The 25,688-nt window shown below is 44.2% G+C and overlaps 1 protein-coding gene across 1 annotated transcript in view; it reads right to left on the bottom strand.

The window, feature by feature from the left end:
* Positions 1-25,688, bottom strand: part of ajm1 (apical junction component 1 homolog) — a 63,755-nt gene that overhangs the window by 13,525 nt on the left and 24,542 nt on the right. The window contains exon 2 of the mRNA XM_053618078.1: positions 12,049-12,322. The gene's annotated coding sequence lies outside the window, so the exon portion shown is untranslated. The remainder of the gene's footprint in view (positions 1-12,048; positions 12,323-25,688) is intronic.

The following is a 25,688-nucleotide window of genomic DNA, read 5'->3' as shown; positions in this document are numbered from 1 at the left end:
TGGGGCATTCTCAAATGGAAGGTGGTGGAGCACAAGGTCTATAACATCCACCAGCTCCGTGATGTCATCATGGAGGAGTGGAAGAGGACTCCAGTGGCAACCTGTGAGGCTCTGGTGAACTCCATGCCCAAGAGGGTTAAGGCAGTGCTGGAAAATAATGGTGGCCACACAAAATATTGACACTTTGGGCCCAATTTGGACATTTTCACTTAGGGGTGTACTCACTTTTGTTGCCAGTGGTTTAGACATTAATGGCTGTGTGTTGAGTTATTTTGAGGGGACAGCAAATTTACACTGTTATACAAGCTGTACACTCACTACTTTACATTGTAGCAAAGTGTAATTTCTTCAGTGTTGTCACATGAAAAGATATAATCAAATATTTACAAAACTGTGAGGGGTGTACTCACTTTTGTGAGATACTGTATATATGTTTGTGAATCTCAAAAGTTTTTAAATTTGAGTCAATGGGAAATTTTCTGAGTTTGTGGTTCTGTACTGGGAATTACATCATTCCAATCGCTTACAAAAGTCATAGCACACCTCTCCTCCAATACTTTTTGGCGCCGGATGCTGAGGACGCCAATACTTTTGAGAGCCGGACAGATAGGGCGCCAATACCTCTGAGAGACGGACGTGTAGGGCGCCAGTACTGATAGAGCCGGCCGGGTAGTACAGCTATACTTTTTAGAGCCGGCCGTGTAGGGCGAAAATACTTTGGAGAGCCAGCCATGTGGGGTGCCAATACTTTTGAGAGCCGGCTAGATAGGGGGCCAATACTTTTGAGAGCCTTCCAGATAGGGTGCCAATAATTCTGACAGCAGGACAGATGGGGCGCCAATACTTTTTAGAGCCTGACTTGTACGGAGGCAGTTCTTTTAGAGCAGGCCGTGTAGGGCGCCAATTCTTTTGCAAATCAATGCTACTCTGTGGAAAATTTTCAGACTTTTAGCTTCCATACTGAGAATGCCGACATTCCGATCGCTTTTGAAAGGCATAGCACACCTTTCCTCAATAAGCCGAACGATTTCACACCTCACCCGTCGATCTCCGACAAATGGTGCAGGACGGGTTTCGCGCTGAGAAAAAAGTAGAAGAAGAAGAAGAATAATTATAATTATAATAATAATAATAATAATAAGTATGCAAGAGAACAATAGTAGTGCTTTTCAAGCACCACTAATTATAACTAGAGCGGTACATTTCCTGAAGAAAATGTGAGTGGTGCTTGCGGTGGCGAAACAGGGACAGGCGCCAATACTTTCGAGAGCCGACAGAGTAGGGCGCCAATACTTTCGAGAGCCGGACAGGTAGGGCGCCAGTACTGTTAGAGCTGGCCGTGTGGTGCGCTAATACTTTTTAGGGCCAGCCGTCAAGGGCGCCAGTACTTTTGAGAGCTGGCCGTGCGGGGTGCCAAGACATTTTAGAGCCGAATGTGTACGGAGGCAAAACTTTTAGAGCTTTCTGTTTAGAGGGCCAGTACTTTCAAAACTCAATACAAGTCTATGGGAAATTTTCTGACTTTGAGCTTCCGTACCAGGAATGCCGACATTCTGATCACTTCCGAAAGTCATAGCACACCTCTCCTCAATAAGCCGATCGATTTGACACCTCACCCATCGATCTCCGACAAACGGTGCGGGACTAGTTACGCGCTGAAAAAAAATGGAAGAAGAAGAATAATAATAACTAGACCGGTACATTTCCTGAAGAAAATGTGAGTGGTGATTGACGCGGCGAAACCTGGATGGGGCGCCAATACTTTTGAGAGCTGGCCGTGCGGGGTGCCAATACTTTTGAGCGCCGGCCAGATAGGGTGCCAATACTTCTGAGAGCCAAACAGCTCATGTGCCAATACATTTCAGAGCCGAATGTGTATGGAGGCAAAACTTTTAGAGCTTTCTCCTTAGAGGGCCAATACTTTCGAAACTTAATACAAGTCTATGGGAAATTTTCCGACTTTGAGCTTCCGTACCAGGAATGCCGACATTCTGATCACTTATAAAAGTCATAGCACACCTCTCCTCAATAAGCCAATCGATTTGACACCTCACCCGTCGATCTTCGACAAACGGTGCGGGACTAGTTACGCGCCGAAAAAAAGTTGAATAATAATAATAATAATAATAATAATAGTAATAATAATAATAAGTATGCAAGAACTTTTCAAGCATCACTAACTAGACCGGTACATTTCCTGAAGAAAATGTGAGTGGTGCTTGCGGTGGAGAAACAGGGACAGGGCGCCAATACTTTCAAGAGCCGGACACGTTGGGTGTCAATACATTCGAGAACCGAAAGCGTAGGGCGCCAATACTTTCGAGTGCCGGACGCTAAGGGCACCAATACTTTCGAGAGCCGACAGCGTAGGGCGCCAATACTTTCGAGAGCCGGACAGATAGGGCGCCAACATTGTTAGAGCCGGCCATTTTTACCATGTTTTAGCATTATGCTAGCATGTTTTAGCATGTTTTAGCCAGTACTTTTAAAGCTGGACAAATAGGGCACCAACACTTTCGAGTGCCAGACGCGTAGGGCGCCAATAATTTCGAGTGCCGGACGCGTAGGGCGCCAATAGTTACGAGTGCCGGACGCATAGGGCGGCAATAGTTTCAGGTGCCGGACGTGTAGGGTGCCAATACTTTTGAGGGCCGGCCGCGTAGGGCGCCAATACTTTTCAGAGCCGGACGCTAAGGGCGCCAATACTTTTCAGAGCCGGGTGAGTACGGCACCAATACTTTCGAGAGCCAGACGAGTAGGGCGCCAATACTTTCGCGTGCTGGACACGTAGGGCGCCAATACTTTTCAGAGCCGGCCGCGTAGGGCGCCAATACTTTTCAGAGCCGGGCGAGTAGGGCGCCAATACTTTCGAGAGCCAGACGAGAAGGGCGCCAATACTTTCGAGTGCTGGCCGCGGAGGGTGCCAATACTTTTGAGAGCCGGACGTGGAGGGCGCCAATACTTTCGAATGCCTGACGCGTAGGGCGCCAATACTTTCGAGAGCCAGGCTCTAAGGGTGCCAATACTTTCGAGAGCCGGGCTCTAAGGGTGACAATACTTTCGAGCACCGGACACGTCGGGCGCCAATACTTTTGAGTGCCGGACGCGTCAGGCGCCAATACTTTCAAGTGCCGGACGCGTCAGGCACCAATACTTTCGAGTGCCGGACGCGGAGGGTGCCAATAGTTTTGAGTGCCGGACGCAGAGGGCGCCAATACTTTCTAGAGCCGGACAGTTAGGGCGCCAGCACTGTTAGAGCTGGCCGTGTGGTGCGCTAATACTTTTTAGGGCCAGCCGTCAAGGGCGCCAGTACTTTTGAGAGCCAGACGCGTAGTGTGCCAAGACTTTCGAGAGCCGGACAGTTAGGGCGCCAGCACTGTTAGAGCTGGCCGTGCGGGGTGCCAATACTTTTGCGCGCCGGCCGGAAAGGGTGCCAATACTTCTAAGAGCCGAACAGATCGGGCGCTGATACATTTTAGAGCCGAACGTGTATGGAGGCAAAACTTTTAGAGCTTTCTCTATAGAGGGCCAATACTTTCCAAACTCAATGCAAGTCTATGGGAAATTTTCCGAATTTGAGCTTCCGTAGCGGGAATTCCGGCATTCCGATCGCTTATAAAAGTCATAGCACACCTCTCCTCAATAAGCCGATCGATTTGACATCTCACCCGTCGATCTCCGACAAACGGTGCGGGACTAGTTAGGCACCGAAAAAAAAGTGGAAGAAGTATAATTATAATTAAAATAACTTTTTTAGCATGGTGTTAGCATGTTTTACCATGATGCTAACATGTTTTAGCATGATGCTAGCATGATGCTAACATGTGTTAGCACAATGCTGGCCGTGTAGGGTGCCAATGCTTTTGAGAGCTGGACGTGTAGGAGGCCAATATTTTCGAGAGCTGGACGCGTAGGACTCTAATAGTTTTGAGAGCCAGACATGTAGGGTGCCAATACTTTTGAAGTCCGGACGCTTTGGGCACCAATACTTTTGAGAGCCGGCTGCGTAGTGCGCCAGTAGTTTTGAGAGCCGGACGCGTAGAGCGCTAATAGTTTTGAGAGCTGGACTCTCTCAAAACTATTGGTGCCCTTCGCCTCTGGCTCTCAAAAGTATTGGCGCCCTATGCTGTAGGCTCTCAAAAGTATTGAGTTTTTTTTTTTTTACATAACCCCTGCCCCAGAGGGCGGTGCCGCAGTGGTCAAGTGATATAATTGGTGTGCAGCCGAACACCATGTACCGACTATCGCAGCAAGCTTAGTGACAACCATCCATTACTTTATAGTCAAATATAAAACCTGTTTAAATGATTTCAGAGTGTGTATCAGTACTTTTTGTACATTTTCAGCACATTTTGACAATACTGTGATAGTTTTGGTCACGATAATTGTGATGTGAAATTTTCTTACCGTTCCATCTCTACATGCTGCTAAATGTAACTCTACTCTGTACTCTCTCTCTCAGCCTATATCACTGTGACGAGAGGCATCAAATAATTGGAACCCTGGAGGACACAATATAGTGTGATACAATAACAAAACAGATTAATTTATATTTTCATACACTTGTAATATAATAAAAGTTCTACATATACCTCTATATCCCTTTTTTTCTTTTAAACCATTTTTTGATAGGAAACTAGGTGAGGTGATGATGACATGAAATAAAAATCTTAAATGGTAATGGCAAGCAGTGGCGGCAGGTTAAAAAAAGGGGGGGGGGGGCTGCGGGTGCAAACAAACTGAAAATCACACCATTAGTAATGTGGGACTGAATGTTCAGCAAAGCTAAGTTTCCCAAAAAACTGTAGCATTATAGCATTGTCAAGAAGGCTGTGGCTACTTTCATGCTGTTTTTCAGAAAGATGTTTAAGTCTTGTACCCCGTGTACCAGGACTTTGAAACAGCTAACAAAGAAAACAATAAAATGCAGGACTTACATCTCATCAAACTAGCCAACTCTGTTTGCCATAACAAGTGCTGGAGAAACCCCGGGTATAAGCTCGTCCGCAATTTAAAAAAATTTGTAAGTTGGGTCAATCTAGTCCAAACTCCTTTATCCTTTTTTTTCTCTTCATTTGAACACCAACGAGGGTTGTGTGTAAAGATAAAACCAAATTTTCTTTCATCTGGAAGAAATGTTGCACCTACTTCTATGTTGTTAACAATCTCTTCCAGTAGCAGGAAAGAGAGTCGTTGAGAATGGTCCAAGCACATGAGGTCAAAAAATATTAAAACAATATTAAGTCACTAACAACAAAAGTGGGAGTGTCAAGGACAATATGAAGCAAGCCAATTGCAGAGCAGCCTCAAGTCACCTGCTTTTCAAAAGTTTAAGGACCTACATTCACACTCATTTGGCCGGCGCCCTGCACACAGATATAATCGAAGTACAATTGAGATTTTTTTTTTAAATAAATGCTAACTTGACTACCAGCCAAATAATATGACTAAATAATTATATTACATAATTATTTTGCAATATGTATTTAAGTTAGGTTTAATGTGTTTAAGTAGACTTCTTCTCTGGATAACTTGAAGGGAACGTCCCAGCGCTCCCTACTGACCAGCCGCCACTGATGGCAAGATGTAATAGCGGTATTTTTTGTTACATTTATGTTGCCAATATTTTGTGAAGGTTAAAATATTAATTTAACAGTTCAGTGTTGACTTTACAATTGCAATTTCAAATCTTCTTTCAATTTAATTATTTTCTGGACTTAGCCGGACTCGACTCAGACTCGGCCATTAAGGACTCGGACTTGAGTCCTACTCGGCCCCTTTTGGACTCGGACTCAATTGGTTAAGGACTTGGTCTTGACTCACACACTAGACATATGGAGAAGTACTTTAATGTTTTGGGGCTGTTCTTGTTCAGATACATGGCATCATGGACTCTATCAAATATCAACAGATATTAAATGAAAACATGACTGCCTCTGCCAGGAAGCTTAAAATGGGCCATGGTTGGATCTTTCAGCAGGACAATGATCCAAAACATACATCAATATCAACACAAAAATGGTTTACTGACCACAAAACCAAGTTCCGGTCATGGCCATCCCAGTCCTCTGAATTGAAGCCCATAGAAAACCTGTGGGGTGAAGTGAAGAAGAAAGCCCCTTGCCATGTATTCTCCAACCTCATCAGACATTATAAGAGAATTCTCGGAGCTGTTATCTTGGCAAAGGAAGGTAGCACAAAGTATTGACTAAAAGGGTGCCAATAACTGCTGCACAACTATATTTAACATATAACCTATATTTTATATATATAAACCTGTGTTTTGTTTGCAATTGTTTGATATCCTAGAGAGCAGAGTATTTTTGTGAATTTTTTGAACAAAAGATCAAAAAGTTCAACAATAAAGACAATTTTTCACAGCCTTTTTTGCTCATATTTACCAAAGCTGCCAATATTAGTGGAGGGCACTGTATATATACTTACACCGATCAGCCATAACATTAACCACCTGCCTAATATTGGTCTCCCCTTGTGCTGCCAAAACAGCTCTGAGGCATTGAGTCCACAACAAGATCTCTGAAGGCGTGCAATGCCAAGATGTTAGCTACAGATCCTTTAAGTCCTGTAAATTTCGAGGTGCGGCCTCCATGGATGGGACTTGTTTGTCCATCCCACAGATGCTCAATCAGATTGAGATCTGGGGAATTTGGAGGCCAAGTCAACACTGAACACTTTATCATGTTCCTCAAACCATTCCTGAACAATTTTTGCATTGTGGCAGGGCACATTATCCTGTTGAAATAGGTCACTGCCATTAGGCATTATCATTGCCATGAAGGGGTGTACGTGGTCTGCAACAATATTTAGGTAGGTGGTATGTGTCAAAGTAACAGCCATATGAATGCCAGGACCCAAGGTTTCCCAGCAGACCATTGCCCAGAGCATCACACTGCATTTGCCAGCTTGCCTTCTTCCCATAGTGCATCCTGGTGCCATCTCTTTCCCAGGTAAGTCATGCACACATACCTAGCTGTACACATGATGTAAAATAAAATGTGATTCATCAGACCAGGCCACCTTCTTCTATTGCTCCATGGTCAAGTTCTTATGTTCACATGCTCAAAAAGTTATTATTTGCATTATTATATTCCTTCTGGCAGCTCAAACCAATTTGGCCATTTTCCTCTGATCTCTCTTATCAACAAGGTGTTTCCACCCACAGAACTGTCACTCAATCGATGGTTTTTTGTTTTTCGCACCATTCTGTGTAAACTCTAGAAAATTGTGTTGTGTGTGGAAAATACCAGGAGATCAGCAGTTTCTGAAATACTCAAACCAGCTCATCTGGTACCAACAACTATGACACAGTTAAAGTCACAGAGATCATTTTTTCCTATTCTCTTGACCTGTATCTGCTTGATTTTATGCACTGTGCTGTTGCAACATGATCAATGGCTCGTCCCACATTCCTGACTGGATAACTGCATAAATGAGCAGGTGTACAGGTGTTCCTGAAGTGAAAAACAACTGTCAAAAATACATAAACAGGTTAGAGTTAGTTTTAGGTCACAGGCAAAGTGTATTGAGTAGAACACCAATCATTTTTCTGCATAGTGCACATGGACTGTCTACAGCATCCTACTTTCAACTGTTGACAGCAAGATGGCCAAAGGATCTATCAATGGGACTCTGACAACATCTCAGGTACAGTTTTATGTTCTCTGTCAAGCAAAGTTGTTTAAAATGTAATTATTTTTAATAGTTTAATTTTAAGTTTCAGTTAGGTCTCAATGGCTTAAATAAAGTGCATTGCTGTTGTACTCATTATAGTCCATGCTGTAGGCTATACAGAAAATACATTACCAGAGCAGCAGCTTGATAACTGCTGACCTAAATTAGCATTTACAATGGAAGTTTGCAGGACTTTAGTAGAATCATTTTTTTTACGTTCTGTAAACTTAGAGACAAACTAACTTAACAGTACTAGCTTTGGTTTTAATGTAATTGTGCAGTGATGAGTTACTAACTATCACATCACTGCACAATCATATTAAAACCAAAGCTAGTATTCTTAAGTTAGCTTGTCTCTATTAGTCTCTAGACTAATAGAGGAATTTAATGACTATTCTGAACACTTCCGGTTATAGAGGTGATTACTGTTTATAAGTACTTACTATTAAGATTTTTGCTATTTGTTGCTATTATCTTTGTTTATCAGGTCCCATTAGTGGATATGATTAGCACTGCACAGACTGTTGTGTTGATGCTGTTCAAACAGCTTAAGATGGGCAGGGAATGTATGGGTAAGAGAGCAGGTCTTAGACAGGGAGGTCAGACAGACAGAGACCAGCCCAGTCGCCATGGACAGTCAAAACGGGCAGTGATGCAATAAAACATCTTGCAACTGAAAGAATTTTGCATGGAAGAGTGGTTGAAAATTCCATCAAGCCTGGTGGACAATTATGCAAAATGCCTACAAGAAGTTATTTCTGCTAAAGGAGGCAATGCTAGCTTCTGAGTCCAAGGGTGTACTTACTTTTTCCCACAGAAGAAAGTCTATTGATATTTCTGTTGAATAAATTATTGAAAAAGCTAAAGGTTTTTCCTTGTGGTTTTGTTCAAGTATATAAACTTTATTAATAGGCACTGTTTTAAAGATGATCAAATGTTTGCTTGTTCAAATATGTCAAAAGAGCCAACAATTTCCATGGGGTATATTTATTTTTTTCAGATGCCTGTAAATGGGCCGTCTAAATAGTTGATATTAAAGGCTTTCAAATGGTTGTCATCCCTCCACTAAAAGAAGAAACTGACACTACTGCATTGCCACCCAAAGCAAGAGGATTTTAAAAAATGGGGGGGGAAAAAAAAGCCCAGTGCACAATGTTCAGCAAAATGGCTCCTCTTCAGGTTCTTCTAATACATATCCAGGGACGCCAGGAGGAGCATGCAGATTTTTGTACTTAACTAGTGTAAGTTAAGGCTTAGTTTTATTTCCAGACCATTTTGATTAACTAAAATGTAGTCAATTTTAGGGCAGTTATTGTTCTTTTATGTTGGTAGAACTGCATTATTCATTAGTTGCTAGGTGGATGAACCCAACACATCAACACAAACCAAGCAATGACAGTGGTGCTTTAAGCAAAAAGTTCCCAACAGGTGAAGTGCATATTTATATTTCTAAAAGTAGACACTTGCCTTTTTAATTGGTTGTATTTGCTATTTTCTAGAAATGCTTGGAGAGATTGAAAGGAAATGCTTTGTCTGCAGTACAGACAAAAAGGAAAATAATCCTGTTTCCTGTCTTAACAGCTTGAACCATAACTACTTCAGGTATGAAATTCATTAGTTCTGACATGTTCATTTTATTTGTGTCTAGTTAATGGAAAATACATTGAAATGTACCATTTACACTTTTTTTTATTCATCTTGTTATTAGGAGTGCAGGAGAAATCATGCCAGCCAACTTGGCACAAGGTGGACCTCCACCAGCCTTTAAGCATGAGCCTTTATGCCACACCTTATTGTGAAGGTAAATATAATGAAATAGCAGACATTGAAAACTACACGTTTATGCACAGTATAATTCTCAGTCTTTAAAACGAGCATATAATGGTTGCTTATTCATGACTGACAAATCCCTGCACTCTTAATCTTTTAACTACCCTTGACTTATCTGGGTTACACAGATTTATCTGTTACATAAAACACATGGACTAGAAACTAGAACAGAGGTTCTAAACCTTTTGTAACAAAAGCCCCCCAAGCATTACCTATCATGTGGCACCCCCCCCCCCCCCACACACACACACACATTGGAGGAGACCAAGTATAATGATCATCTATTCTATATAAAACCTATCTACCTACCTACCTACCTCTACCTACCTACCTAATCTAAAATCTGTTTTAGATAGATAGATAGATTTTTTTTGCTTTTGTGTTTTTGTACTTTTTTAAATTACTTTTCATAACAGGATTTTTTTTTAAATAACTTTTATGAAACTATATAACAGACAGGTATGGAACATGAATTATCAAAAATGTTTCTGAACACTATAACTACTTTGAACACGAGAACTAGGCTGTAATAATGCAGACTATTTACATGTTAAACATGTTGCATCATGTTGCAACTTGTTGCAGTCTTGCATTCTAAAAACATTTGCATACAAATTATGTAAATTGGGACAAAGGGCACGTCTTGTTATCCATGACATTGTTAAATCTCAGGCTAAGGGTAAGTTCTCAGCCTCTCACTGAACAGAGCAGATGCAGAGAGAGGTGTGAGTACAGTGGGAAAGCAAGACCTCGTGCTTGCAGGACAGTACTGGCGACATTTGGAAAGTTGCTAAGGTTTGTCCCAAAAGTCTCTAGATTTGTTGCTAGGCATTTTTTTTTTTTTTTTAAAGTCGCTAAAGGGATGTGAAAAGTCGCTAAGTTGGGAACACTGGTCTGCACTAACCGCTAGATAAAAGTCAGGCTAAGCCCCGCCTCTCCCCAGCAAAAAGAAAATGCAGAGGGAGAGAGAACGCAGGGTTTTTCATGCCCTGTCTGTGTTTTTTTTTCTTGAAAACAATTCACGCCCCCTTCCAATCTCTCCCCCCAGTTGAGAACCACTGGACTAGAAGTAATGAGCAGTCTCTTAATTACAGTGGAATCTACTACTAATGTACTGCAAAGCTGTTTGTGATTTTATTTTCTCCTTTAAATCAGTGATTCTTAATTTAAATTAATATTCTTAATCTTGATTGTGGAGTATCTACTGTCCTGCATATTTTAAAATCTTGCTAATTAGCTGATTAGTTGTATCAGATGTGTTAGAGCAGGAGAAAATCAAAATGTACTCTAAAACCAGAGCTAAGACATACTACTTTAAATAAAACACAATATTAGCTCAACAAAATACAGGTTATTGTGATAAAATATATAAATATATATATCTGTTTCGAGCTGTTTTACTACACTCAACCATGAGAGACAAACCCAAATGCTTGACCAGCTTAGGAAAGGGCTGCTATTCTATGACATCCCAAAGGTTATGAATAGGCATCCAGATGATTGTCTACCAATGTCTGTACCAGGAGATAATGACAAGGTAAAAAAAAATTGCAGTGTTCCCATTGAATAAAGCATTAATGGTTAGTGTGAGAAATACAGTAGATTATATAAATTCAAGGTAAACATATTTGATTATGTTTTTAGGTTGGTTTTATTCTGGAGATGTGCCACCCTGTCATCACTGAGAAGTGCAGCAAGGAAATAAACATCATGAACTTTTTCCAGGACTTTTACAGAAAACTGACAATCATGTCATCTCTATGCCATTGTAAAATTAACAAAAATAAATAATCTGTTAACCTTATTTTCACACTAACTTATTTCAATATTTTATAAAAGAATAAGGTGAAAATGATAAACGACTGGTAGCAAAATTCTACAGTGGATGACAGGACATGGGTACAAGCCTATTTTGCTTTTTGCTTTTAAGAGAAAAATGGGACTTTATCATCACGGTCAAGTTTTGTCATGATGGTCATATGCATCATACTATATTCCAAGTTCATTTCACTCACACTATAAACAGCATTTTGTTTGACAACTTTATTTTTTGTTGCAATTTTTGTCAATAAGAAAATACTATCAACAACGTGTTGTTTGTTACTAAATAAAAATGTATTAGCTGGCTCTGTCAGCCAAAGTACAATGTGTAGGTCTACAGGCCTGTGCAATCCATTTCATAATAAATAAGTTTACATGGAGCTTTTATTCGCAGATTAGACTTGACTTTCAACATACTCAACCATTGATATGTACAGTAACTGATCCTGCCATATGGTTCAGATGGTGCAAGATGATTGATGATGGATTTTACTGTTTCCATCACAGCTAGAGTCAGTGGCCATTCAATTGCAGGGACTTGAACTCAAAAACGTTCTTCATTTGCAACATTAAATTATTCCAAACAGCCCCATATTATGAAATTTATTTTTTAAAAGCAATTATTGTGTTTTACATACATAATTTGAAGATACTGGATAATGGGGCAAGTCATACCTATCTAAAGTGAAGTGCTTTAAAACAAACCTGAAAATCCTCTTCAGTGTCTGAATTCTGGATGTGTCCCAGTATCCACAGCTAGTTAGGGGTAAGGCCACCTTCAGATCGTAAGGGAAGATTGTCCCAGCCTTCAGTAAAGATGTGAAGATAATGTTCTAGTCATGAAAGAAACACATAATATGCACGAAACTTGTGGAGAGAAATTGACAAATCCAACAAGCCATCCTCTTCAAGGATATGAAGAACTTCATAGTACAGCTGAGTTATGCTGAGCCAGGCATCTCGCCATAGATGCTCGATTCTAAATAACAAAGAGAAAAGAGAGAGAAATAGCATTTAGCCTAAAAAAGTGATAACCTGCTCATACAGACTGGTAACTTCTTGAACAAAAACCTATCGAACTATTAAAAAACTATAAATTAGTAGGGGAATTAGTAATATGTGATCACACAAAGGTAGTAGCAAATAGATATGTATTCTATGTAATGTATATCTGGAGTGCTGTAAGGCTGCTTTTTGAGAATAAACTTTATTAAAAGTGCTACATATAAATCTACACAAAGCCCCCGTATTCACACATTCCACAATCAGAGCACTCCACATAAGCAATGACTGTGACAATTAAAACATCTTTAAACAAAACTGCAATCACCCATTTTCTGCCATGTTTTCATCTGGATTTATTGTGCTTATAACCACTAACTTATCACAAATTGTTTCATTCATTTTGCATGTATTAGTATAGTAGTACTAGTATGTTTCTTATATTTTACTATTAGTAGTGTACTTAACAACAGTTAATATATGTCTTGTGTGGTATGTATGTGTTCGTTACGTGATTTCCTGAAGGATAAGCGTAAGGAAATTCAGGGAAAATGTTATTATATGTACATGTTAATATTTTGAACAGGTTTAATCCAAACATCATGAAAAGTGTGGAACCACCCATCTGCAGAGACAATGGACTGATTAACATCATGGGCATGAGACACCAAATAAACTCTCTCTCGCTCTTGTCTTGCTCTCATCTCATCTCATCAGAAGAGGCACCGGAAAGTCTCCAGCCATTACATCTGCTTGGAGACCCAGCCAGAGCCATCACCAACTTTTCAATCATCACTCATACTAGACACCGTTTTATTCATCATTCTGGTTGGTCTTCTGAGACGCCACTCAAATGCTGACCAGACCACTGATGAATAACCATTGCGGGAAACCCCTCAACATGACGACTTAACGAGGAAATCCCCTCAACAGGCACAGTACCTCCAGAATCTAGCTAAGACTGGTGCACATAATATTAAGTTTAAAGCCCTTCTAAAGGAGTGAAATTAGATTCATATGTTGATGGTTCATTCAGGTCATGGTCTATGAAATAACATACTGTGCTATAAACATGGAACTTCATTCATGCTGTTAAACACCATTTTCACCCTGCTTATGTATGTGTGTGTGTGCGTGTGTTTATGTATTAGATTCATTTCTGTGTCATACAAGAGTTTAATAAAATCTTGTCAGTTCTTAAACATACATGTCTTATTGTTCACATATGTCTATTGCCTTGAACTGCCGATCTTGCTACATGCTCTTAAAATAATGTTTCACTGTATTTAGGATATTATTGCCGGTGGCCACAGAGGTAATATCTAATGCATAATTAATGAATACGCTAAGTTCAACAAATTGCTGGATGAATAGTTGATCAAAACTAAATTAGCCAAATTTCCCCTTTCGAGCTGATCTGCTAGTCTTTCCTACATATTTGGTGGCGAATACAGGTATCTCAATCTAAACAACTACTTTTTGTTACATATAATGGTGGAGATGCAACAACTTAACCCAAACAGCTAATTTTCCCTGCAAAGTATTATGATTTAACAGTTGCATGATTTAAAAGTATAATACAAAGTATTATGATTTAATAGTTGCATGATTTACTTTGTATGAGCATGTATGAAAAACAACGAATATGCTTCTATGTGTCATATCCCAGCCCAACCACGACTCAATTTCCCAAGAAGCAACACACACACACACGCATGCGCTCACCTTCCCCGGAGTTCTAATCACACACACCTGTCACCAATCTCACACACACTCACACCACAGCATATAGAGACTCTTTCACCACAATGACTTTGCGAAGTATGCGTTCAGTAGCCTTGTTCTCTTTTCCAAGCCGTTGATTCCCTGTGTTTGTTCACTTAGTTTCATCGACCTTATCTTCCGTTCCGACTACGTATTCTGCTTTACCCCTATTGTTTCGTTCGCCGATCGCCTGACCTCTGCCTGCCTTACGACTACGAACTTTAATCACCCCCTTTGCCTACGTATTCATCCTGCCGCCCGCTTCTGCTTCCGTGCTCCCTACGGTACATGACAGAATACTTCGCCTTCCTATGGAAGCAGCGGGTGATCCGCGTTGGCAGCAAGCCATTGACGGCCACGGCCGGCTTATCAGCGACCATGACCAAAGAATAGCCAACCTGACCGAGCAGGTAGCTAGGCCAAATCAAGCCACGCCGTTCGCTACGGCAGCGACTACGCGTTTACCCCCCACTCCGGCGCCGGAGAAATACGACGGGGATCTGGCACGCTGCCGGGGCTCTCTCCTACAATGCTCCCTGTTCTTCTCTACCTACCCAGACATGACTGAGAGTCGGAAGATCATCCATTTTATGGAACTTTTGACCGGGAGAGCTCTGCTCTGGGCCACAGCGGAGTGGGAACAGGGAGATAGTACCATAGCCACGTATGATCAGCTGACAGAGCATTTCAAGACCGTCTTTGATCACTCTCCAGACAACAGGGAGACTGGGGAGGAATTGTTAACCCTGAAACAAGGATCATGCTGCGTGGCGGATTATGCTCTCGAGTTTCGCACTGTAGCAGCGAGGAGCGGATGGAACCAACCCGCCCTCAAAACTATGTTTCGCCAGGGACTAAATCCTGACATCGTGACCGAACTGGTGTGTGGAGATGACCAACTAACACTCGACTCGCTAATTAGCCTGGCGATTCGCCTGGACTGTCTGCTACAAAGCCGCCGCCCCGTACGCCGCGAGGTGGAGGTGGCCGTGCAAGGTCCTCCCGTTGAGCCCATGCAGCTGGGTCGGACACGGGTTAGCATGGAGGAGAGAGAACGACGACGACGCGAACATCGCTGTTTTTACTGCGGCAAAGAAAGGCACTTCGTTCAACAATGCCCTCTTAAGCAACGCCATGCCCCAGGAGAGAGTGCAACCGCTAAGCAGTATCAGCCAAGGGTGAGTTTAGGTGTAGCAGCCCAGAGCTCATTTCAATCTGCATTTGTTATGCCGGTCATATTAGAGTACTCAGGGCTGTCTTGTGTTTTAGAAGCGCTGACTGACTCAAGAGCGGCAGGGAATTTCATTGACCAAACCACCATACAGCAGCACAACATCCCCGTCCGTCCACTAATCACCCCACGCCGAATTCAAGCTATCGATGGAACCCCCATTTGGAGGGGGTTCATTACACACTGCACTGAATCAGTCAACCTCCGCACCAGCGCCCTCCATCAGGAGAGTATGATTTTCCATGTCACTGTGTCTGCTCGACATCCAGTAGTCCTAGGCCTTCCTTGGCTAAAACACCATAACCTGAGAATTTCTTGGACTCAAAAGGAGATAATACACTGGTCCCCTCATTGCATCAAGCATTGTCTCCAGACACCTGTGATCATGTTAGTAACCACGTCCATAGAGAGCCCTAACACTACGACCACCGTTCATATTCCCAGTGAATACCAGGACCTCAGCGAAGATTTTAGTAAAGAAAGGGCTAGTGGATTACCACCTCATTGGCCCTACGACTGCGCCATTGATCTGCTCCCAGGCACGACACCACCCCGAGGAAGAGTTTACCCACTAACGCAGACTGAGCAGAAAGCCATGGAAGAATACATTCAAGAAGCATTACACCAGGGTTACATACGACCCTCAACATCCCCAGCATCTGCCGGATTTTTCTTTGTGGAGAAGAAAGGAGGAGGGTTACGACCATGCATAGACTATCGGGGCTTAAACCAATGCTGCGTCAAGTATCGCTATCCACTACTGTTAGTACCCGTCGCTCTAGAACAGCTGCGCACTGCTACCATTTTCACCAAGTTGGATCTACGCGGCGCTTACAACTTAGTGCGGATCAGAGAGGGGGACGAGTGGAAAACGGGGTTCAGCACCACGTCCGGGCACTACGAATACTTGGTCATGCCATATGGGCTTTCTAACGCTCCCTCAGTCTTCCAATGTCTCATCAACGACGTCTTAAGGGACATGCTGGGACGTCATGTAATCACGTATATCGATGACCTCTTGATCTACTCCAATTCCAAGGAAGAACACATTCACCACGTCCGTCAGGTTCTGCAACGATTACTCCAACACCAGTTGTATGTCAAAGCTGAAAAGTGTGAATTTCCTAAGGACACTATTTAATTTCAAGGATACATCATTAGCCCTGATGGGGTTACCATGGATCACGAAAAAGTCAAAACAGTGGTGAACTGGCCTACACCCACAACAGTGAAGGAGTTACAGAGGTTTCTGGGTTTTGCAAATTTTTACAGACGATTCATCCGGAATTTTAGTGCCATAGCCAATCCTTTGACATCCTTGCTAAAAGGTAAACCAAGACGCCTGCCCTGGAACCCAGCTGCCCAAGCTGCACTTCATCAGCTCAAGAAGGCCTTTACAACCGCCCCATTATCAAACACCCAGACCCATCTAGACCATTCGTAGTGGAGGTCGACGCATCGGAGACAGGTGTAGGAGCAGTTCTCTCGCAACGCTTCGGAGAAAGGCAAAAACTCCATCTTGTGGCTTTCTTTTCATGTACAGTGAGCTCTCACCCGCCGAAAGAAACTATGACGTGGGCAATCGAGAACTCTTAGCCGTTAAATTAGCCCTAGAGGAATGGCGGCACTGGCTGGAAGGAGCTACACATCCCTTCGTCATATTTACCGATCACAAGAACTTGGAACATTTACGCACTGCAAAGAGGTCGTCACCCCGTCAAGCCCAATGGTCACTGTTTTTTACCAGGTTCCAGTTCAGCCTGTCATACCGACCAGGATCCAAGAACACAAAAGCCGACGCCCTGTAACGTCTGGACCACACAGAGGTTGTGAATGACCACGAAGAGTACATCATTCCCCCCTCATATATTATCAGTGCCCTAGAGTGGGAACTTGATCAAGAATTAGAAGACGTTCCCCAGTCACAAGTTCCCGAAAAATGTCCATCAGGGAGACTATTCGTGCCCGAACATTACCGACAAGAACTCGTTATCTGGGCCCACACGGTAGTCGGTACAGGTCACCCGGGGCACAATGCACATACCATCTGCTATGGGGAAAGTACTGGTGGTCTAATATGGAAAGGGAGGTACACAGAGTGGTGGCATCCTGTTCCTCATGTGCACAAAGTAAGGTACCACGGACACTTCCTGCTGGCAAATTCAAGCCCTTACCCTTACCAGAACGTCCCTGGCCACATATATCTGTGGATTTCGTAACCGATCTACCCAAGTCCCAGGGAAACACAACCATTCTTGTCACGGTGGACCGATTCTCAAAGTCAGTACGCTTCATTCCACTTCACGCCCTGCCCACCGCCTTTATGACAGCCGAGGTACTATTCCAATATGTTTTCAGGTATTTCGGCATTCCGGAGGAGGTAATCTGCGACAGGGGTCCTCAATTCACCTCCAGGGTATGGGCCAGCTTTATGGAAAAGATGGGAGTCACCGTAAATCTCGCATCAGGGTATCATCCACAAGCTAATGGCTAAGTGGAACAGGTCAACCAAGAATTAGGCCGATTCCTCCGAACTTTCTGTGCCTCTAACCCCGAAGATTGGAGCAAGTTTCTTTCTAAGATATATTGGTTATTTACTGTGTAAATACAGTATAAATACTGGAGCATGAGCTCCAGGTGTCAGATCACTTCTGAGAATTCTCATTGGTGTGGATCTCGTGTGGTGGAACGGAACCAATAAATCTGGACCCTTGCTTCTTCTCACTCACGGCTGGTGTCTTTTTTTCTATCTCCAACTGGGTTCACAGATGTGAGTATTTGCTTCTATGTTGGATTTTAAGTGTTTTTGGGTAATAGGCTAAATTTGGGCCAGCATTTGGCACCCCATATGGGACTGGGTTAAGATCTATATGTCTGTAATCTCTCCAGTGGGACTTCACTCTCTAAGCAACAGATAGGCTGTGTAGGAAGAAGGGATTGCAGACGCCTGTTATTTCAAAGCTCTGTCTTAGTGGTCTGTTGTTACGATTGGGAAGCCCCTGGGGTGGGAAGAAAGCCTAAAGTTGGTCTCCAAAAGAACCTTGAGTGAGTGAGAAGAGGTAAGAGAAGTGTGAACCGATTGTAATTGTATAAGGGCTATGAATAAGGTTCATAAGACTGTTTAATGAAATTGTATGTGTTGTGTGAGTGAAAGTCCTGCAATACCGCTGGTTAAAAATTCCAGGGCTGGATAGGAAGCAGGTGGATATGAGGCCTCAAACCCCAGATACCGGCTACTAGAGGTGGCGGCTGCATTGGTGGGGGACCCCTAATACCGCTGGATTGAGTCTAGGTCTGGATAGAGAGGGGTATAAATCCTGGGCCCAGGTCTGGGTCACGCAACTTAGGGAACGGACCCAGCGTGCCCGGTGTATGAATGTGTAATAACAAATATGTGTGCTTATAATATGAGTGTGGTGTGAGAGTGTGCATGCATGTGCGATAAGCTCTGAAACTTAGTTTTGGAGACAGGGAAAAATGTATTCATTAGTGCTCTGAACATGAGCTCCATACATAAGGAGATATGTGTGTTGGATAAGCTTTGAAAATTAGTTTCAGAGAAATTTCCATTTAATTTATATGACTGTAAGCTTCATACATACGGAGCTGGTGTGAAGGTGCTTTATACTCTGAGACCACAATTGTGTGTATGTAAAAAAATAAATATGTGTAATAGTGTGTGAATATAATATGTGTATGTGAGCTTGCAGGCGTTGTTGATAAAAAGGAGTGTGTGTGTGTTCCTATCTGTTCTTATCTGCGCAGGCAGGCCTGCCATCTGTGTGGAAGAAAGAAAAAAAGGAAAAAAAAAAACCAATACTGTGTGTGTGTGCTCTTCAGATTGAGCTGGGTAACACAGAACATTGTGAGATATTTTTGCTTTTTTTGAATGTTTTGAATCTGGTACAGACTTTCTGTGAGTCGGGTGTGACTGTGTGTATTATAATTACTTTGGTATCAATAACTGCTGTGTGAGTGTTTTAAAAATTGGGGAGCATGCAAGAACATTGTAAATATTTTAGACATCTGTCAGACTGCCCAGTGTGTAAATAAGAACTTCTAGACCTGTAATATATAACAACATATTCCCAGATTGTGTGATCCAGGGAAAAAAGAAAGATTGAAGGTGGGGGGGATAAGTGTGCATTTTCAGGCCATTGTTGAGAAATGAGTGAGTCAGTCCATTGGGACCTTTCATCTATATTCCATAAATTATGAATGTGTTGTTTAGTTAAATGACAAATAATAATAATATAATTTTCCCCTGTTGTATTCCTTCCCGAAAAAACTTATGATAAATGAAAAAGTACAGGCCCCCAAATTGGGTAATATTGAATAGGTTTTGTAAATATTATGTCTAAGAACAGTGTAAACATGTAAGAACTGCCGGATTGCCCGTTGTGTGAGGCTGTGTGAATTACCTAAATTTAAACTTAAGAATCATAAGATTAATTGAATCGTTATATGAAATGCATTGATATGTACTGTATGTACTCTGAGTGTATGTGAGGGCAGCTGGACCGAGTACGGACGGAAGGGGAAAAACAGGCATAAATCGGTACGAGATAGGCTAAGCAGGCCGGAACAGCAGGACAAGGTAGGAGGAAAACATTTGGCTGTGAGGGATAACGTAGGGGAATTAGGGGGGGCATGTACAAAAGACTCTAGGGGCTGAGAGGTGTGAGACACGACCTGCAGTAGAGTTATGGCCGAATGTAAGAAAGGGATGAGCCCGATAGAGAGGGTGATAAGCAAACACTGTACAGATGAGAAAGACATTAGGCATTATTGTAAAAAATGGAGTGAGAAGACTAGTGGTGAGTGGAAATGGCCCGAGGAAGGTACTCTTGATGAACAGCTATGCCAGATAATGAAAGAGAGATTAGCTGTATGGAATGAACAGAAAAAAGGCTTGAGAGTGAGGGAGAAATGTGTGAAGACAGAGAAGATATTGGACTGGTTTGTGAACGCAGGGAAGGAGGAGAAGGAGAAGGATAGATGGCAGAGAGAACGAGCAGAGGCAGTGGTACGGAAGAAAGAAGAAAGGGAAGCAAGCCTAGAAAAAAAGATAAAAGAGGCCATTCAGAAAGAATGGGCCGAGGCCCCGCCCCCATATAACCCTGAGTACCTCCCTCCAGTGAGACCTGTCAGAAGTGCCCCACCTGCCGGGCTCTACATGATGCAAGACCTGGAGAACAGAGAAGATGAATGGAAGAAAACCGAGGTGGACATTCAGGGAACATTCACCGGATACCAAAGAATGAGGCATCGCATGCGGTAGGATGGAGAACCTACCAAAATGGAAGATGGAGCTGCCGGATATGAGGATAGAACCCTGGACGAGAGCGAAAGCCCACGGCTGGACCTCCCACATGTAGGCAACAAAGAGAGGGACAGGGAACTACAGGAATACATGAAAAACTGGACCCACACTCCGGGGTGGCCGGAGCACGGGGAGATTCCCACCAGCACTAGCACCCCGAGGCCAGGGTCACAGCCGATGGTGCACAAGCAAAGAGACAAGAAACTGGAGGAAATACAGGACCAGGAGGAGCATAGGACCAGTGAAAATCAAGAAGGTTGTAGGAGTGAGAGAGGGCACGAGAGTGAAAACAGAGCACGAGGGGCTCCACACACCAGAGGAGGAGAAAAAGGGGAGCCTAGAGACAATGTGGGGCGGGTGGTCCGTATAGAGGGGGATGTGGTGCTCTCCCCATATGCTATCGAGGAGGATAAGGAATTGGAGAGCAGGATTCGATGGCTGGAGGACAGGATATTGGGAGAATCAAAATCACAGAGGTCGAGAAGAGCACTGAACAGTCAGTAGGAAAACATGTGAAGAGCCTGAGTAAGGACTCAAAGGGCCTAATATACCACCAGCAGAAGAAGAAGCAAGTGAGTTCAGACATGGATCTGGACGAACAAGGGGGGACTGAGAGCGAGGGGACTGAAACAGACGACGAAGGAAAAGTTGAACAGGACGTCAGTGAGGAGGAGGACTCAAGGGCCACCCACCCGATGAAGACGGAGCCTAGTGAAGCTAGAGCACTACGGAGCAGGGCAAGCCTGAGGCCCCCAGTGAGATTCCAACCTGGTATCACAGCGGCTCCGTACTTAGCGCATTCCCGCTCCCAGTCGGAGCCCAGCCTTTATCAGGTTGGGTCACCCCCAGGTCAGATGCCCCTCATGGTTACAGGAAAAGCCCTACATTATGCACCCTGGAGTTTCATGGACCTAACTGGCCTGATCCAACGACTACCCAACATGTGTGAAGGGGGGCAGAAATGGATTACACAGTTCGAGGAAAAAACATCAGGACAGCACCTGGCGATTGGCGATATCAAAGCCATTTTCTGCTAAACAGTGGGCAAGGGACGGGCTGAAGAGATTTTCGATATGGCAGAACACAGGGATTTGATACACGACCCCAAGGCTGACGCCATCCCGTTTGGCCTGTACCGAAAAGAAATATGGGACGCAGTGAGGAGCATGTTTCCAGCTAAGATGGACCCTGGGAAGCTCGAAAATATAAAACTGAAAGACGAAGAAAACGTGATAACCTTCATACAAGAGTTTCAAGACAAATGGAGGGATGACACGGGTGCCAAATGGGACGATTCGGTGGCAAGTGTGGGACTGTTCAAACTGCTGTTGAAGAAGGCTCTCCCTGGGGAGGTGCAGCAGAAGTTAGAGGAAGTGGTGGGGCTCAACGCAATGGAATGGGCTTCATTTCTGGCACATGTGACCCATCACGTGGAGCAACACAGAAAGCTGAAAAAAGAAGCTAAAGATGCCACTGAAACCCTAATGAGCCAACTCTGTAAAGCACAGCTCGGCGAACTGACCAGGACTAAACAGGAAGAGAAGGAACAGAGGAAGGAACACATTAAACAAGTGGCATTAATGGTGCCCCATTCACAAGCGGCAGCTGACCCTTTGCTGCTGGCCAGTGGATACCAGGCCCACCCGCAACCGCAAGTCCCACACATAAATACTATGTTGCACCGCACCCAAATGGATTACATATATCAAATGAGGGCCCCCATGTACCCGGGGACGCCACCCGCCTGGGGGACGGGACGAGGATACGGACGGGGTCGAGTTCTGCAAAGACCAAATATGGCAGCTGAAGGGTGTTGGGGATGCGGCGACCCTAGCCACTTCAGGAGAAATTGTCCACGTGTCCCAAGACCAACTTGGGGAGACCGCGTGGATAGGGCCGAAAGAAGAGGTCAGGTGCTTGGACTGAGAGCGCCGGAGAGCTATGGAATGCCACCTCAGTGGCAACCGCTACCCCCAGTACCCCCAGGTGGCCCCATGTATGGCCCCTATGGGGAGCCGGGACCCAGCCAGAGTTGAGGAGGCCTAGAGAAGCCCGGGGGGGGAGCTGATGCAGTCCGTCACCATACTGCACTCAGAACAAGAGCCAACTGTTACAGTGATGATCGGAAACACCTTGCGAGCGCCCTTTATGATCGACACTGGAGCTACATATTCAAGCATAGGGAAAGAAGGTTCACAGCTCCCCCTCACCTGTAAGGCAATTCAAACTATGGGCTTCTCAGGAAAAATACAGACCTTACGATTCACCGAGCCTCAAGAACTAACTCTGGATGGCGTGACAATACAAGCACCCCTGTTATATTCGCCAGGAGTGCCTGTTAACCTACTGGGACGTGATGCCCTGTGTAAGCTGGGAGCTCAGATACAGTGCGAGGCGACTGGGATTTGGGTGACATTCCCTAAATCAATATCCACACAATACCTATTGTTGCACGAACCACCTAGCACCACCTGTAATGTGAGGATGGTATACTGGTTGGAGATGTCCGATCCATCTAACTCGGAACTCTGGCACAAATACGCAGAATGGAAACCATGGTTACAGTACATGCGGCCCGATTGCACAGAGGTGGAGGCCCCTTTACATTGCACTATTAAATATGATGATGGTGGACAAGACCAGGAATATGTTCAGCTTTGGGAAGACATGGAACAGGGACAAGTAATGGACATTAAAACCATGGATATAATTAGCGGCCCACAAGGAGTGGTGGCTATGATCAAGCTCCCAGAGAGAATCACAAACTGCTATCAGCTGGAAGGGACGGCGCCCCATGTCACACTCATGGTCACCAAAGGCCTTGAACCGGAAAATGTAGGGCCAATGATAAGGCAGGTGAAAGAAGTAAAAGAGTGGAAACCAACTACCAATCCATCTTTGCACAAATCGCCTGATGGAAAGTTTGTGCGAATCTCAATAACGGCAGTTGACACCGCCGTGGCCACTAGTGTCTGCATATGCACGAGCACGGACCGAAGTGGTTTGCAAATGGCAGTTAAGGCAGCAAAAGATCAGGACAATGAGGAAATACTGAAAACTGTTCCAGAACAGCTATGGACAAAACATCCGACCGACGTAGGGCTTGTTAAATCCGCCGACCTAGCTCAGATTAAGGTAAAAGAGAATGCAAGGTTGCCCTACCAGAAACAGTATCCGTTGTCAGCGCAAGCTAGAGAAGGCATACGGCCCACAATACACGGATTGGTAGAGGCCGGAGTGCTAATCTCCACGCGAAGTCAGTGCAATACCCCCATTTTTCCAGTTAGAAAACCTGAGTCAGAGAAGTGGAGGCTAGTACATGATTTGGGTGCTATTAACCAAATCGTGATACCTGAAACACCAGTAGTGCCAGACCCACACACCCTATTGTCGAACATTCCAGAAGGGACCAAATGGTATACTGTCATAGACTTATGCTCAGCATTTTTTAGCGTGCCACTGCACCCAGACTCACAGCATTTGTTTGCTTTCATGTATGAAGGGCAGCAGTACACATACACTAGACTTCTGCAGGGATACTGTGAAAGCCCATCCATATTTAATCAGGTACTGGCTCAAGACCTCTCAGCCCTGGAGTGCCGTAGCACCATCTTGCAGTATGTCGACCACCTTTTGATTTGTAGTGCGTCCAAAGAACAATGCCAGCACGACTCACTAAAGGTCCTAAGAATGTTGGCCGAAAATGGCCACAAAGTGAGTAAAGAAAAGTTGAAATGGAAACAAAAAATGGAATACCTAGGTCGTGTGTTAGAGGGAGAAAGCCGTACTATAGCGCCAAAGCATGTAGAGGCCATACGCAAGGCCCCACAGCCAACCACCGTACGGCAGATGTTGGCGTTTCTAGGAATGGCGGGGTTCAGTCGCCCATGGATATGTGAGTTCGCGCTAAGGGTTCAACCATTACGGGACATGATTAAGGCAGCAGACCAATCACCGCCAAATGCCCCCCTTGTCTGGACTCCTTAAGCTCTAGCCGCACTCACAGATATTAAAATGGCCTTAATGACCGCTCCCGCATTGGCTAACCCAGACTATAGCAAACCGTTTCACCTCTATGTATCCGAAAGAAAGGGGTACGCGTCGGCCGTCTTAACTCAATAGCAACAAGGCATGGGGAAACAGGCCATCGCCTATTACTGCATGGCTCTCGATAACGTAGAAAAGGGGATGCCACCCTGTTATCGTTCTTTGGCAGCGGCTGCATTTGCATATCAGAAAGCGTCCTCAATCACCATGGGGCACCCAGTTACATTATATACGACCCATGCACTGCATGCGCTCCTAACGAGTCAGACCTTTGTGATAACGAACTCCCGTCGAACGGGGTATGACTCCATTCTGTCAGCCCCGGAGCTCACTATAGAACGATGCACCACGGTGAATCCGGCCGATAAACTGGTAACCCTGATAGATGGTGTACCCCATGAGTGCGTAGCGGAATCAGAGAAATTTTTGAAAGCACGTTCAGATTTGGAGAACTGCCCTATTGATAATGCTAAGCATACGTATTTTGTGGACGGTTCCTGTTATCGTACCGATACGGGCAATAAGGCCGGGTTGGCATTAGTAGAAGCACGACGAAACCCGGCGACGTTTGAGGTGGTGATGAGTGTTCCCCTTCCCCAACCTTGCTTGACCCAGCTAGCTGAACTACGGGCGTTGACAGCTGCATGTAAGTTGGGCCGTAATGATAGTTGCACTGTGTATACGGACTCGGCCTATGCTCATGGAGTCTGCCATGTGTTTGGACCAATCTGGGCTCAAAGGGGATTCCAGCGGGCAGATGGGTCCGCCGTGACCCACGGGGAAGCGATTTCAGATTTACTATATGCTATGACATTGCCCACAAAATTAGCTGTAGTGAAATGCAGGGCACATAAGACTGATGATTCCTTTATCACTAAAGGGAACGCACTGGCGGATGAGGCAGCAAAGAAAGCTGCCGTAGGGCCTGCGCAGATGATGGCCCTAACTCAGCCTGGGGAGAGTCAGCTGCGGCATCCA

The sequence above is a fragment of the Ictalurus furcatus genome, chromosome 28 (assembly GCF_023375685.1).
Source record: "Ictalurus furcatus strain D&B chromosome 28, Billie_1.0, whole genome shotgun sequence".
NCBI classification, from domain to species: domain Eukaryota; kingdom Metazoa; phylum Chordata; class Actinopteri; order Siluriformes; family Ictaluridae; genus Ictalurus; species Ictalurus furcatus.
The sequence above is the reverse complement of the archived record's forward strand: the minus strand, read 5'-3'. Positions and strand labels throughout refer to the sequence as shown.